Source organism: Bubalus bubalis, chromosome 3 (genome assembly GCF_019923935.1).
Source record: "Bubalus bubalis isolate 160015118507 breed Murrah chromosome 3, NDDB_SH_1, whole genome shotgun sequence".
NCBI classification, from domain to species: domain Eukaryota; kingdom Metazoa; phylum Chordata; class Mammalia; order Artiodactyla; family Bovidae; genus Bubalus; species Bubalus bubalis.
In genome coordinates, this window is record NC_059159.1 from 6,129,165 (window position 1) to 6,143,165 (window position 14,001).

A 14,001-nucleotide genomic window follows, 5' to 3' on the forward strand; every position below is an offset into this window, starting at 1 on the left:
CTCAAACTACCGCACAATTGCACTCATCTCACACACTAGTAAAATAATGCTCAAAATTCTCCAAGCCAGGCTTCAGGATTATGTGAACCATGAACTTCCAGATGTTCAAGCTGGTTTTAGAAAAGGCAGAAGAACCAGAGATCAAATTGCCAACATCCGCTGGATCACAGAAAAAACAAGAGTTCCAGAAAAACATCTATTTCTGCTTTATTGACTATGCCAAGGCCTTTGACTGTGTGGATCACAATAAACTGTGGAAAATTCTGAAAGAGATGAGAATACCAGACCACCTGACTTACCTCTTGAGAAACCTATATGCAGTTCAAGAAGCAACAGTTAGAACTGGACATGGAACAACAGACTGGTTCCAAATAGGAAAAGGAGTACATCAAGGCTGTATATTGTCACCCTGCTTATTTAACTTCTATGCAGAGTACATCATGAGAAACGCTGGGCTGGAAGAAGCACAAGCTGGTATCAAGATTGCCGGGAGAAATATCAATAACCTCAGATATGCAGATGACACCACCCTTGTGGCAGAAAGTGAAGAGGAGCTAAAGAGCCTCTTGATGAAAGTGAAAGAGGAGAGTGAAAGGTTGGCTTAAAGCTCAACATTCAGAAAACTAAGATCATGGCATCCGGTCCCATCACTTCATGGGAAATAGATGGGGAAACAGTGGAAACAGTGTCAGACTTTATTTTTGGGGGCTCCAAAATCACTGCAGATGGTGACTGCAGCCATGAAATTAAAAGATGCTTAGTCCTTGGAAGGAAAGTTATGACCAATCTAGATAGCATATTGAAAAGCAGAGATATTACTTTGCCAACAAAGGTCCGTCTAGTCAAGGCTATGGTTTTTCCAGTGGTCATGTATGGATGTGAGAGTTGGACTGTGAAGAAAGCTGAGCACTGAAAATTTTATGCTTTTGAACTGTGGTGTTGGAGAAGACTCTTGAGAGTCCCTTGGACTGCAAGGAGGTCCAACCAGTCCATCCTAAAGGAGATCAGTCCTGGGTGTTCTTTAGAAGGACTGATGCTGAAGCTGAAACTCCAATACTTTGGCCACCCCATGCGAAGAGTTGACTCATTGAAGAAGACTCTGATGCTGGGAGGGATTGGGGGCAGGAGGAGAAGGGGACAACAGAGGATGAGATGGCTGGATGGCATCACCGACTCGATGGACATTAGTTTGAGTGAACTCCGAGAGTTGGGGATGGACAGGGAGGCCTGGTGTGCTGCGATTCATGGGGTCGCAAAGAGTCGGACACAACTGAGCGGCTGAACTGAACTGAACTGAGGCACTGAAGCCTAAAATAACAGGATAAAATGTTATAGATTCATTTTTCTCTCCCACTGCAATCTAGATGGTAGCAACCAAGGACTAGACCAGAAGCTCTGTTCTGCAGAGTCCTCGAAAGACTGAGTCTATCATGCTGCTCCAAACTGGCTGGCTTCAAAGTCTAAGACGGCTGCTCCAGCTCTGGCCATCAGCCCCACAGTCCAGCCAACAGGAAGGAGGGAGGGAAGGCGAAGGGCATGCCCCCTCCCCTTACACTATTTCTCCTTACACCCTGTTGGCTATAAATTAGTCACATGGCCACAGATAACTCTATAGAATGCTGAAATGTGTTGTTTTTATCTGAATAGCTCTATATCAAGGAAGAATGGTGAAGGGATGGATAAGACGATTTCTGGAAATCTCTGTTCTAACTTTCCTGTCCCTCTTGTGCAGTCTCAAGCATGGGATGTTTCTTTTTGTATCTGAATCTTTACCCACCCCTTCAATAGCCTAGCCAGGATTCTATACCCATTGATTCTTTCATTGAACACATTGTCCATCTACGCATTTATTCACCAGTTCATTCATTCATTCCCCAACAAATTCTCTCCCTGAGTACTGGACACATGGTCAGGACTCAGGATATGGAGACGGAAACACACACCCTGCGTTCAAGGTGGTTTACAAATGAGTAGGGAAAACAGCCAAGGAAATGAAGCATTTTAACACCCTGTCATAGGTGCTATGAGATTGTGCAAAGATTGCCCTGCAGACAGCATCTGGGGCTGCACTCAAGATTTCCAAAGGGGGATGACACCCCATCTGAAGCTTAGGAAAAACAAACTTTATCAGGGAGCAGAAGGAGCTGGCATGCCAGACCAAGGGAAGGCAGAACAAAGCTGTGCCCTGTCCGTGGTGCTGACCCCTAGGCCCAGCCAGGAGCCCCCAAAGTGAGGCAAGCCGGTCCCTGCTTCCCATGGCTCAGCCACTCTGGTGGGAAGGTGGATGGCAGTGGGGAGCCACTTAGCTACACACTTCATTTCTGTGACGACCTTCCCGTCTCCCCTCTCAGTCTCGCTTGTCAGCCTGTGACCATTAAAATCCTCATTAGCAAACGAGATTTGGATAGACTCATTAAGATGAGGGATGGGCCCATGGCACAGCTGGCTGGGGGAGTCAGAACTCACCTTCTCCCCCTCTGCTGGGAAAGTGCACCTCGCATTCTATGCACCCCTCCCCAGGTCCAGTACCAGGCTCGAACAGACCCCCCTGGGGTTATTCGAAGGACCAGCCTAAGGGGAGGCCAGGCCTCAGCAGACCACAAAGAGCCTAGAGCTGCTGACTCACCCGCCCACCCAAAGCACCCAATCAAGCCTGGGCTTCTGCCAGTTGAGACTGAAGCTCAGCCTCCCAAACACATGACATTCGAAACCCCTCCCAGGGACTTCCCTGGTGGTTAAGAATCCGCCTGCCAATGAAGGGGACACAGGTTCTATACCTGGTCTGGGAAGATCCCACAAGCTGCAGGGCAGCTAAGCCCGTGCACCACGACTACTGAAGCCTGTGGGCCCTGGAGTCTGTGTTCTGCCCCAAGAGAAGCCACCGCAGTGAGAAGCCCGCATACCGCAACTAGAGAAACCCAGGCACAGCAACGAAGACCCAGCACAGCCAAAAAATAAAAAGAGGTAAAATAAAGTTCAAAAAACCCTCCCAACTCCATCTTGCTCCTCCTCTCCTGTCCTCTCCATGTGGCTCCTGCATTTAGGTGATGACCTGCTGACCTGATGGGTGGTCTCCTAGAACCGGCTCTGACCAGTTCACGGGAACCGCTCTCTCCACATTCAAAAACTGACATCACATCAACAGCCTGAAATTGACCATGGCAGGAGGACTGACACCGTGGGAATCAGCACATGCTACAAATGAATGACTGATTTCGTAATTTAGGTCAGAAAGCCAGATTTTAATCACTTGCCAGCACACCCCTGTAGGAAGGCTCCAGAGCATGTCGGCCACTTGCACATCTGCCCATCTCGGTGTGGGCTGTTCCCTCTGCCAGGCTGCCCCCTACTCCCTGGGATGCCCCTTCTGTCTCTCCTCTCTGCCTGGGGTGAGACCCCAGTCATTTGCTGAGGCCCCAGGAAGATCCCAACCCCCTTCCTCCGGGCTCCTCCAGCGCAGGGATCCTGCACCCAACCTGGACTTCTCACCTTGTCTTCTATCCTAGGGGTCATTTGGTTCCCAGAATGCAAACCAATTCAAAGCAGCTTCAAGAAAAGGTAGAAATCTGTGTGCAGGAGAGGGGTGAGCTTCACAGGACCTGGAAGAGAACATTTAGCTGCTATCACAGCCGTGAGGAAGGTGTCCACCAGCTCCTCTTTCTCTGAAGCGCCTGTCCCTGACTCCAGCGTTCATGCACCCATCTTGGCTTCTCCCAAAGAGGCTCCCCAGGCCCCCGGTTTGGATGAAACCCCAATCAGCCACAAAACAAACCAGAGGCTCTAAGCTCTTGCTCCAAACCCAGGATTGTCCCAGCTTGGCCCAATCATCCGAGGCCATGGGGCAGGGTCACATTGTCATGGGGAAGAGGGAGTCATGTGGCTGCTGTCTCTTTAGCTGGGAGCCGTGGGGCCAACTCAGAGCCGAGAAACTGGCCCACCTCACAGACTAGCGGCCAAGGCCATGAGGACAGGAAATGTGTTGATTCATCTCGAGACCCCCCCAGTCCCAGCACAGAGCAGGGGCCCAATACACATTTGTAAATTCAAGCAATCACCTCAGTTTGAATCCTTCTCTCAGCAACCTGTTACCCACTTGGTCCCTGGGGAGGGAGGCAAAGGGCTTTGAGGAATTCAATGGAGAAATGCTCCAAGCTCAAGTAACGAGGCATCCTTTTCCTTCAGTTTCTGGCTGTGTGACCTTGAGCAAGTGGCTTAACATCTCTGTGCTTCAAGGACCTCACTTGCAACACAAGGACTGTGATCTTGCCTAGTGCATGGTTGTGGTGAGGATGGTGGGACATGGTCCCACAGCAGCTGGTGTGGCACCTGACACTGTGTGTGTGTGTTAGTCACTCAGTCGTATCTGACTCTTTGCAACGCCCCAGACTGTAGCCCACCAGGCTCCTCTGTCCATGGGATTCTCCAGGCAAGAATACTGGAATGGGTTGCCATGCCCTCCTCCAGGGGATCTTCCCAGCCCAGGGATCAAACCCGGTCTCCTGCATTGCAGGTGGATTCTTTACCACTGAGCCACCAGGGAGCCCCTGGAGCTTCTGTCCTGTTCTACCCTGAACTCACAGAACAGGGTCCCCCACCGCTCTCCCATTAGGCTTCCTCTCCAGGTCTGATGTGACTCCAGTCAGCTGCACACAGCGCCTCTTCCAACCCCACCTGGGCCCTGCTCCCAGAGGGGTAAGTCCACATGGACACCCAAGGGCAGCCACTCCCCCTACTCCCGCCCTGCCCCCAGGTCTCCCCCAAAGACCTCACCTGCTGTGCTTCATAAGCCAGCTACATCTGCCTTCCTCCACCAACAGGAGAGCAGTCTGCCCTGCAAGGGCTGAGGGGGAAATTCTGAACAGGAAAGAAGGAGGCAGAGTTGGGAGGACCCAACTGCCCTTCGGCCTTCCCCCCACTTCCTATCACTCCCTGTCTGGGAGGTTAACTTTCCAGAGACCACAGGCTACTTCTCCGGGAGGGATGTGTGGTGCTCAGTCATGTCTGACTCTGCAGCCCCACCCCATGGACTGTAGCCCACCAGGCTCCTCTCTCCATGGAATTCTCCAGTCAAGATACTGGAGTGGGTAACCTTCTCCAGGGGATCTTCCCCACCCAGGGATCGAACCTGCATCTCCTGAGTCTCCTGCATTGGCAGGTGGGTTCTTTACCACTGGAGCCACCTGGGAAGCCCACGGGAGGATGAGAGCAGAGCAAAGGGAACAGCCCATGCTACCTTACAGGCAATCCAGAGAGCAGGTAGAGGTGGAAGGAAGGCAGGGCGGGCAGGGTCGTGCCTTGGAGCTGGAGAACTGGAGAACATGGCGAGCAGCCAGGGCCGCCCTTCCCCAAGCCTCAGCCAGGAAGGAGGCTGGTTGGGGCCACTTCTGACTCCATCCTTCCTGCTCCGAAGGTGCTGTGATTTTCGCCACGTGGGAGGCCTCTGGCAGTTCCCCAGCCTTTGCAAGGAAGCCAAGGAGACCATGGGAAAGGTTTCTCACCGCAGAGACCCGGGTCAGTTCGCTCCTCGCTCCCAAGCAGGCAGCGCGCCTCCCTGACCCCTGGGATGGAGTCTGCGGCTGCTGTTGCTGCTACTAAGTCGCTTCAGTCATGTCCAACTCTGTGCGACCCCAAAGACGGCAGACCACCAGGCTCCCCCGTCTCTGGGATTCTCCAGGCAAGAACACTGGAGTGGGTTGCCATTTCCTTCTCCAATGCATGAAAGTGAAAAGTGAAAGTGAAGTCGCTCAGTTGTCCGACTCTTCGTGACCCCATGGACTGCAGCCTACCAGGCTCCTCCATCCATGGGATTTTCTAGGCAAGAGTACTGGAGTGGGGTGCCATCGCCTTCTCCGGGGATGGAGTCTAGATTCGCACAAATCTTGTTTCCAAACTGGCACACACCAGAGGAGACAGGAAGGACAGGGGCACAGAGACCCAGTTCTGGCTCTGAAGCGTGGGGTGCAGGACCCCCGGCCGCTTCCAGCTTCCTCTCCTTCCTCCCAACTCCGGCTTCCTCCGCGGGACCCTCTCCACTGGCGCAGGCACTCCGGCGCAGGGAGCTGCGCGGCCTCGCGTCCCCGCGGTCCCCTGACCCCTCGGGCCCCGCTTCCAGCCGCAAGGCGGCCTCGAGCGCTCTCCTTAATCGCCTCACCTTGGGAGGCAGTGCAGCTCTCCGTAATTGCTTCTTGAAACGCGGTCACCAGTTTAATTGGCAGAACGTGTCCTGGGCGATGGTACCCGGTGAAGCAGCCTCGGGCCTACCTGTTTCTCGGGTGGGCCGCTATGCAGGCGCGCGGCTCACCTGCACGCAGGAGGCTCACCGGCCAGGGTGTGTCTGCGCCTGTGGATGCCAACCTGAGCCTGCAGACGTGGCGGGGCTTCCGGGGACCAGGGAGTGTGGGGGACGTTGGGATGATGGGCGGGACAGACGGGAGCAGGCTGAGCCCCAGGGAATCCTCTGCCTCGAGGCCACGGAGGAGTCGGACGGGGAGGCGGCCACACTGGATCACTGGGCCCCCGGAGGCCTGCCGTCCACGGACTCCCGGCACCCTGAAGACAGGCCGGCTGGTCCCTCGAGGTCGGAACTCCACCCTGCTCCGGTCCCGTGGGTGACCATGACCTTGTGGGGTTCGGCTAGTGGGGTGCTCTGGGGGGAGATGGGAGGGAGGAGAAGAGGGAGATGTGGAGAGAAGGCAGGACGGGTGGAGGAGGGACGGGCAACCAGTCATTGCTGTGTTGCTTCCGGTCAGGGTCTGGAAGCATCCAGAGGTGCTTCTAAGCATCCAGAGGGCTCCTAAGTTCTACGCCTGAGACAGCTAGTTCTGGAAAGGATACACAGACCACCCAGGCTCCTACAGGGGTCACCTCCAAGGAGGGGGTGATGCAGGCAGCCCTTGGGGCTCCTGGGAGGAGGGGTAGGAGGTCAGAGACTCTGAGGTTGAGGGGAAAGCAGGCACCCAGCAGGCAGGCCCATGGAGATCCCCCACCAACCCAAAGGACCCCCACAACCCCCCGAGGCTCAAAGGTTATCATTCACTGCATCTGGCTTCCCCTACCCCCACACCCCAGTCTAGCCCAGCCTCCACCGCCCTGTCATTAACACCGCTAATACTAGAGGGCCCCGTGCTCACCCCTCTCCCCCACCACGAAGCCCACCTGGCAGAGGGGGCCAAGGCCCTGCCACCCCTGATGATAAGGGTCTCCAGTCAGTCACACCCAGGATGCTCTCCCAGCCTAGTGATTTATGGACTTTAATTTTCGCAGCACCTCTGTCATGCCCCCTCTTTCCCTCTGGTCTGTCAGGGCGTTTGTCTCCCACCCCTGCAGTCCTTCTCCCCCTCCCCCCTTTTTTAATTTGAAGCATCTGTCTGGAGCATCCTGAGATGGGACTGTCTGCAATGCTGAATGCATTACACGACTGACGGTTCTATTGATTTTCTCTCTCCCGCTGCATAATGCAAGATACATACAAGCCAATCGGCCGGGCCCTGTCCCTTACTCTGAAGGGACTGTGCCCTTTTTTCTTCCTCTGTCTCATGTGCCCCTCACCCCTGGCACCCGCTGATATATAGGAGGGGCGCTCGTCCCTTACGCTCAAGATGGATTCTCCTCTGCCCTGATATTATTTTCCTCACTGCTGGTGGACGCTGTCTAATCTATCCTTTTTATGGTAGCAGGTTGGACACCGTGGAAGCCATTCACAGCGTAAAGTGGAGGGTGGAGGCAGGGGAATTGAGGAGGTGGCATCTGTCAAACTGGCTGGGTCCCCTCTGGGCACCAAGCGGGTTTCCCCAGGGGTCCTGCCTCACCCAGGTCCGGGGCCACCCCAGCCCACCTCCTCTTCTCCGGGTTGTGGCGCTCCAAATCCACTGACAACTCTTATTTGTTGGCTGTGCTGGATCTTCCTTGCTGTGGGGTCTTTCCTCTCGTTGTGGTGAGCGGGGCTACCCTCGAGTTGCGGTGCGTAGGTTTCTCACTGTGGTGGCTTCTCTGGTTGCAGAGCACGGGGTCTAGGGCATGTCGGCTTCAGTAGTTGTGGCTCCTGGGCTCCGGGGCACAGGCTCAGTAGTTGTGGCACACGGGCGTGGTAGCTCCATGGCACGTGGGATCTTCCCAGACCAGGGATCGAACCCGTGTCTTCTGCATTGGCAGGCGGATTCTCTACTACTGAGCCACCCGGGAAGCCCCACTGGCAACTCTTGACTCAACTCAGTTCACAGCCCAGAACCCGCTGCTGGGCGAAGCACTCGCTGTTGGGGTTTCCATTGCCGACAGTTGTGTGGACTCCACCCACTCGGCACAGGGACTGGGAAGTCTTGGAAGGATTCATATCCCTCCTCAACAGAGACTGAGGCTCAGAGATGCCAGGAGACTGGTTCAAGGTCTCTCAGTCAGACATAGGATTTCAATCCAAGACTGTCCGTCTCCAGGGACTGCTAAGTCGCTTCAGTCGGGTCCGACTCTGTGCAACCCCATAGACGGCAGCCCGCATACTATCACAGCACTTCCTCCAGGAAGACCTCCTGGATTGAGGCCACCCAGTCTCATTGTTTCTTTTGCTATTATTGCTCATGGCTGTTCTTGTCCCCCCCTGGAACATATTAGCAGTGAGGGTTTGCTCTTGCTGGCAGGCTGCTGAGCGTGTTGGGTGGGTTCTCTCAGCTGTGAATGGGCACCATCATAACTTCCTCCGGGAGGGTTTCCCTGAGCCCAGCCTGTCCCCAGCCTGGATCAGACTCCCACAGTCCCCATCTGGTCCCACCGTGAACGAGAAGCACTGACTGCCTTATCTGTGCCTCTCCTGCTAGTCTGTGAGTTTCTAGAGATGGAGACAGAGAGGCAGACTGGATCTTATTTCTGTGTCTTCACCACCCGCCTGAAGGAGCTGACAGAAGGAGCTCTCTAAAAATGGGTTGAATCCATTTAGTCAGTCAATGAGCTGTCTGGGCAGGTGGGCGTCTGCTCCCTTAAAGGCCCCTTAACAACAAGCTCCTTTTCTGCCTTTTCTGCCTTTTCTGCCTCCTGCCTCCCCCACTCCCTCACCAGACCCCATCCCCACACGAGGACTCCCACTGGAAATGGCCCTCCCGCTGCCGAAGAAGAGAGCGCCATTCCTAAGGGTCAGGGCTTCCGGCCGATGGGCCTGCACGCGCTCTTATGAGTGACTACATGCCCACACCCATCCTTGCCAGCCGGCCAGAGACCCACAAAGAAGCAGTAGAAGAAGATGCTGGACCTTCGAGCATCCCAGGGCAAGGGCGGGTACCAACATGAGCAGTGGCCACTGGGTGCAAAGACAGCGGCTTGAGCACAGGGGTACCTGGCCACAGGTGCAGGACAGACGTCACTATAATAAAGAATGTCCTCTTGGTTTTGTCCTTCTGGTCCAGGGGCTCTCAATGTGGAGCGATGTTTTTTGCTCCCCAGGGACGCGGGACAGTGTCTGGAGATGCACTTGTCTGTCAGAGTGGTGAGGGTGCGGCATCTGGCGGGTAGAGGCCAGGGAGAACCGAGCACGCTACCTGTTCAGAACTGCTCCCCACCCCCACCCCACCCGCACCAAAACCAGAACGATCTGGTCCGAAAGTCGGCAGTCTGAGTTTGAGAAACCCGGTTCCAGTCTGACCGGCCATGCCTTATGACTTTTAGCACAGCAGCGGGGAGAATATTAAACCTACATCCCGGGGCGGGGGTGAGGGGGTTGGGGGAGGGAGGACCGGAGGTTACCCTGGACTCTTTGAGGGTGGAGGAGGGGAGAACCCTGCATTCCTTTAGCCATCTCTGGTCCACCGCTGCCCCCACCCCCATAAACGCACCAGCCCCGTGCCCACACCCTGCCTCTTTCCCTCCCTCCGCGTCCTTTCCCCAAGCAACCAAATTCAGCCAGAGGCACCCTACGCTCTCCCCCCGGGGCTGAAAACCTTTCAGGTTTAATAAACAAACCCCAGCCAGGATGGTTTAAAGGCCAGCCCTGCCGGCAGCAGACGGCATGGGCCTCTTGGGGGCCTCTTGGAAATTATATGAGATGGTAGATATGAGAGCACCCCGTCAGGTATGAAATACCATACAAATATTACCTCTAATTTATGTAAGTGCTCTCAGCCGGAGGTTTTAGGATTCGAGGCAGAAAACGCCCGGTTCCTTCCCTTTCCATTTCCAGTCACGGCCTCAGCACCCTCGTGTGGCCACTGGTGGGAACTACACCCAGGGCTGGGCGGCGATTTTCCGATGGAGGGAGGCAAGCAAGATGGTTCTGCTTCTCACTGAGCCACTGGGGCTTCACAGCAGCCCCGTGAGAGAGGAGAGGTAGGTAGTGATTCCGTCCCCGTACCCCCCTCCCCCCCAACACACACACACACACACACACACACACACACACACACACACTCCTTGCTTTAGAACAAGCGAAGGAGACGAGACTGGACGCAGGCACGGGTTTTTGCAGGATGATGTCTGCTGTGGACAAGCCCAGCCTTGCAGAGCAGCACCGAGTGGGAACGGCCTTTTGGGGAGCGCCCCCCCCCTCCTGTCTCCCGGCTCTAACAGAAACCATGAACTACCCCACAGGCACCCCCAGGAGGACCGTCGTGCCTGTGGGCACAGCCCTTGCTGTTCGGGACTCAGATTGAATGAAACACCAAACCCCAACAGCCTGGTTATTCCAGTCCAGAGCCTGGCGCAGAAAAAAGAGTTCGCGCATGCGTGCTCAGTTGCTCAGTCGTGTCCAACTCTTTGAGACCCCATGGACTGTAGTCCCCCCAGGCTCCTCTGTCCATGGGATTTCCCAGGCAAGAATACTGGAGTGAGTTGTCATTCCCTTCTCCGGGGGATCTTCCCAACCCAGGAATTGAACCCATGCCTCCTACGGCTTCTGCATTGACAGGCGGATTCTTTATCACTGAGCTACCAGGGAAGCCCCATTAAACGCAATTTGAATGAACGGAATGAATTGAAAGAGAGAAAACGTGGAGGCCTGGGAAAGTCTTTCAGGCCTTCAGATTACACCATGTGCATAAGGGCCTCTGCCCACCGTGAGGTCTGTGCTGATTTCTTGGCCAGTCCAGGTCTCCTTCCGATGTGCCCTGGCAGCTGCACAGGCATCTAAATTGGGCAGCCCTCAGGGTGGCCAGGCCTGGCTAGGGGTGGAGGCTGTGTGCCTGGCCCGCTGGGGCAGGATCGAGGAGCCCTGAGGCTGGCAGGATGATTGGGGCGGGGGTGGGGGGTGGCGGCAAGGAGAGAAGTGAAGGCTTCCTGCAGCTCTGGACGCGCCCTCCGTCCACCTCCAGCCTTCTAACCAAACGGCCACCCCCCTGGCTGACCCTCCTGCCTGGCCCTTGGACACTGACAGTAGCCCTCCTCATTCTCACGGCCACCGTCTTGGTCGTTCCAACCCATCCTCCACGCTTCATGGCCAGAGTGACTTGGTAACAGCAACCTGGGCCAGGCTCTTAAATCCAGGGGCCTTCATCTCCTCCGAGGTCCTCCCTGGGCTCCTCACAGAGTTTAGAGTATCGGCATCACCAGGGAGGTGTCTGTCGAATGCAGCATCCCGGGCTCCACCCAGCGACACTGGCCGTCTCCCAAGACCGGGGCTTTGGCTCTTGTTCCCACTGTTTCCTGTGGGGCTCACCCTCTCATGAATGAGGGAGCCTTCCCTCCAGGCTCCTAGCTTTACCTTTCAGTGGCGGCAGCTGATGTCACTATTTGTCCCCCTTGGGAAGCTGGGAAAAGCCTTTGGTACTTGAATACAGGTGTCTTTGTGTTACTGGACATTTATGGTCTTTTCTTAGGCAATTCAAGAGGCTGAACATCTGTCTCTGAGGTTGCTGCCAACAGGGAGGTTCAGGGACTTCCCTGGTGGTCCAGCGGTTAGGAACCTGCCTGCCAGTGCACGGGACATGGGTCCGGGAAGATCCCACGTGCCGCTGGGCAACCAAGTCCGAGGGCCACAACTACTGAGCCCACGCCCTAGACCTTGTGCTCCGCGGCAGAGACGCCGCCCAGTGAGCAGCCTGAGCATCGCAGCTAGAGGACAGCCCTGCTCACCGCAGCTAGAGAAAAGCCCAAGCAGCAACGAAGACCCAGTGCAGCCAAAAATAGAATTAGTTACATTTAATTTTAAAAAGACCATGGGCTCAAGTCCCAATCTGAATTGCGCAGTTTCACTGCGATATTTATTATTTAAAAAGTGTGAGGGTGGGGTAGGGGGGTTCAGACCCTCTCCCTGCCCCCGTGCCTGTCCTGCAGGTCCTGTGGAGGGGAGCAGCACCAGGCATTCATCCAACAAATATTCCTTGGACCTACTATGTGCTGGGCTTTGCTTTGTCCACATTGATGCTCCCTTCTGTCCTCCCTTTTCCCCTTCCCTAGCTCTCCATCCCTCTCGCCATCCCATCATTCATTCATCCAACCACCCCCATCAATCCACCCACCCTTCATATAGTGAGTGATCTAGATGGATGCTGCATCCGTCTTAAGGATCATCCATGGCAGCTCTGAGCGACTCTGTAGCTTTATGAGCACTGCCTTTGGAGAGTTATTGGCAGCACGCAGAACCTCATTCTCGCCTTTATTAAAAATTTTTGAAAATTGGTGCAGATGTATGAAAAGTTTAACACTGCCACACAGTCTATGCAGAGGCACGTGGGAGTAACTACCACATGAGTGACGGGTGACAGGAGGCAGAGATGCAGGGTCCTGCCCGGAGGAGGGGGAGAGCTGAGCGCTGAGGATGAGCAGGACTTAGTATCAGAGGGAAGGACCCAGGCAGACGCCTGGACTTGGGAAGTGCGCGTGGGAAACCCGCTGGCTGGGCTGAAGAGGCTGGTGCTTCTGCCCGAGTAGTAGGGGAGAAAGGCCCAGAAAGGCAGCAGTGCGAGACGGAGGGGGCTGTCAGGTCAGCCTGGTGGATCTGAGAGTGTCTTTCTCGGGTCCCTGGTGGCTCAGACAGAAAAGAATCTGCCTGCAATGAGGGAGACCTGGGTTGGATCCCTAGGTCAGGAAGGTCCCCTGGAGGAGGAAATGGCAACCCACTCCAGTATTCTTGCTGGAGAATCCCATGAACAGAGGAGCCTGGCGAGCTACAGTCCATGGGGTCGAACAGAGGCGGACACGACACTGAGCAACTAACAGTTTCACCTTCTCAGTTCAGAGCTGAGGCATCCTGACCTTCAGATAATCTCAAATTAAGCCCCTACCAATTAGCCTTTCGCGTGGTTAACACCCAGATGCATCTGTAGTCACAGAAATACAGTCTGGCTTCTTTTAAAAGGCTCTCCAGCACAATTAGAGGATCTCACGATCTCCCAGGGGCAAGGACTGCAGGTTTATCTTTCCTTGTATCTCCAGCATCTCTAGGAAGATGCTCAACCTGGGCTCGTCTAATGGGAGGAAAGCGAGGAGGGAGGGAGGTGAGTTCAAAGTGAGGTTCATGGTAAAGGACTCCTTCTCTTCAGGTGGGCTGCTCTGTAATAAGGCCCACAGGGCAATTACATTCTGATGTGCAGTTATTAAAAGGGAGGGGAGAAACAAATATAATAAAATGTAGACATTTGTAAGGAGGTTAAAAATAAAATTAAAGTGGAGGATAAAAATAAAATCGATAACCTCAGGCTTCCCGGAGCCTGCCAGTTCTCTAAGAGCTGAGGGTAAATTTGTGCCGAGAAAATAAACTGCCAAGGATGGGATGGAGGCTGTGAGGGAGCAAAGGGGCAGAGAGAATGCTGCCTTCCCAGAGCTGCCAGCGTTTTGCAGATGCACACACAGCCTCCGGAGGAAGCGGTCAGGAGTCTGGGAGCATGTGTTCGAGTCTTGATGTCACCTCTCCCAGCAACTGACAAGCCTTCATTCTCCCCTGGGTAAGACTGGGGTAAATGACCAGGCCACCCCTCCCCAGCACACCCGAGGGTCACAGAGGCCCTGTGGGTGAAGTGCTTAAGGCAGGGGCTGCCCAAGGAGTATTCCACAGAGGTCAGCTATTCCAGGTTTTAACTTGCTTTTGTA

At 54.9% G+C, this 14,001-nt stretch overlaps 1 long non-coding RNA gene across 1 annotated transcript; it reads right to left on the reverse strand.

Moving 5' to 3' along the window:
• Positions 1-2,992: 2,992 nt before the first annotated feature.
• On the reverse strand, positions 2,993-5,698 carry LOC102391780. The gene is made up of 4 exons (XR_003107643.3): positions 5,234-5,698; positions 4,771-4,854; positions 4,056-4,100; positions 2,993-3,599 (listed from the first exon to the last, which is right to left on the reverse strand). It is a non-coding gene; the product is annotated as an uncharacterized LOC102391780 (long non-coding RNA).
• Between the last annotated feature and the right edge of the window lie 8,303 nt (positions 5,699-14,001).